Source organism: Vombatus ursinus, unplaced genomic scaffold (genome assembly GCF_900497805.2).
Source record: "Vombatus ursinus unplaced genomic scaffold, bare-nosed wombat genome assembly UNPS02014812.1, whole genome shotgun sequence".
Lineage (NCBI taxonomy): Eukaryota > Metazoa > Chordata > Mammalia > Diprotodontia > Vombatidae > Vombatus > Vombatus ursinus.
Window position 1 is genome coordinate 86,339,322 of NW_020954590.1, and position 2,419 is coordinate 86,341,740.

The 2,419-nt window shown below is 37.4% G+C and overlaps 1 pseudogene; it reads left to right on the top strand.

Moving 5' to 3' along the window:
- LOC114054014 overlaps positions 1-1,620 on the top strand; it is a 112,603-nt pseudogene extending 110,983 nt beyond the window's left edge.
- The last annotated feature ends 799 nt before the right edge of the window (positions 1,621-2,419 follow it).

The following is a 2,419-nucleotide window of genomic DNA, read 5'->3' on the forward strand; positions in this document are numbered from 1 at the left end:
GTTGATTCATTAGAGCTGGTTCTCTGGGAAGGATGGAGACTTCTGCATGGCACAGTATTGTAGCTCTTGAATATGTTCTTCCTAGGGGTCTTTCTCCATGAGGCCCTGTATTGTGTGACAAAGTGGTAAGTTTTATGTATTTGCCTATGAACTGTCCAAGGTTTTGGAAGACATGTAGAAGAGACCCAAATTCTATAGATAGCTAGGTAGATAATTCTCCTTGATAGTCAATTAGCCAATAAAAGATAAGGTCCTTGAAGGTAGGAATGATCAATTTTGTCTTTGTACATCCAGTGTCTGGCACAGCATCTTAGAGTTAGTCAATCAGTCAACAAGCATTTGTGAACTTAATACTTATTTCAATGAATGTTAAAAAAAAAATCAAGTCACAAATATCACTGCAGTAATCACAATTATTATTGCTTGATCTTGTGAAGAAATATTCCCCATATTTGTCTTGCTTGTATTTCTTGGTCCATGTATATCTTGATTTAAAATAATTCAGATAATATACCTGCTTTTGCTTTATTTAGAGAAACTGGGAGCTCCAATTTCTTCAGCACTGTATCTGGCCAGTAATATGAGCTTCTGAGTCTCTAAATTCTGTTCTTCCAGAATTTCATAGTGAGAGGAAAAGAAGTTGTACACTGATTAACAAAAATAATAGCATTTGTAGAGTGCTTTAAGGTTTGCAAAGTGTTTGACATGTTAACTTATTTAATCCTCACAACAATCCTGTTATTATGTCTATTTTACACAGGAGGAAACTGAGGCTAAAAGAGGTTATGTGATATGCCCAGGGTCATACATCTGGTAAGCATCCAAGGCATGATTTGAACTCAGATCTTCTAGACTCCAACTCCAGCATTCTATCCATTCTACCACTTAGCTACCTCTGAATCTTCACCACCTAGCTGCCTCTAAATCTAGAACCTATTCATCTGTCACCCTTTGAAAGTTAGGTCTCTCCAGATTATTTTTCTCTTTGTTGGCGAAGGTATAGCCTCCAGATAGAGACTGAGGTTTTGCCTAAGAACATTGAATGGGTGGCAGGATGGGGTGAATCCTGGGACCAACTTGAGCCTTAGGATAGATGGCATGCAAAAAACCCATGTTACTCTCTCCTTTCCTTTTCCATATTGAAGATGTAACTGTAATTGTGCTCAAGCTTCAGAAAAGGCTTACCTCCGGTGTCCATAATGTGGAAAGAAGGTTTGACTTGACTGCATTGAGATCAGTGAAAACATAAATGTCATCAGCAGATCTGGAAGCTGATTAAAGATTGGCTGATCATCCACAAGCCTGTTACTGCCCACTCTTGTGCCTGATTCTAGGGGAAAAATATAACACTGACTCACCAAAAGGGCAGGCACATGGACATTGGTAAGAGAAAAGTTAAAGCCATTGCTCAGTAACCTGAGAAATTGACCTGGATGAGAACAATAAGGCTTCTGTACCATCTATTCTGTAAATGTTGTGAATCCAAAAAGATTGACCACCATATGCACCACAGCCTGTATTTATGGGAAGGGAAATGTGTCCAAGAATAATCAGAGCCTCATAGAACACATTCCTAAAGATAGAGTAAACAAGATGCATAAGAAGCTACTGGCTAACTAGACTGAGCTCACAGGTACAAGACTAAGGAAGCATGAAAGCATCAGGACTGTCCCCAGTGAGATAGAGACCAAGAAATGAATCTTTCCCCATCTCTTTTGTCCATAGCACTCATCTACAAAACTCATCAATTAAACTTACAACACTTTAAGCAAAATAAAAAGCCTATTGTGGCATGAAAACCAGTGACATCAAACATGTAATTCACTCAGTTAAAATGATGGTCTTGGCATTGCTCCTGGCCATGATGATTGTTTTATCCAGATGATTTTTATGAACTGTTTCTAATGTCACTTCCCTACTGTGACTTACTTATATTGTTTTATGATTTTATTTTTTTAATTTTATTCCACTCCTTCTAGTTTTAGGATTGTTTTGAGATTGTTTTAATGATGAAAGTTCCCATAGGAAATTTTGGGGACCTGTTTACCAATGGATAGAAATTGATGTAGTAGCAGCTTGGATGGGCTCCTAGTACAACATATTGAAGCAACTGTGGTCATGGTGAGTCCTCAGTACCACCTCTTAACTGAATTCTCTGATACTTTACATACCTGGCATGAAAAAATTAGCCTGAATGCAGAAAATGTTGTCAGAAGTCTTTTTTTGAGCTTCAACTGCCTACACATCAATTCCTTGAGTTCTTAATCTCATGGTTGTAAAAGGTAAAGTACAGTTTATATCCTTTTCATTCTTGGAGTGTATGTTTTTAATGTCCAATTATTCAAGTAATTTTAATTGGATTTTATGTCTCACAAGTGCCTGTTACATGAAAAAAAACTTGACTCTATTAGACTAAGCC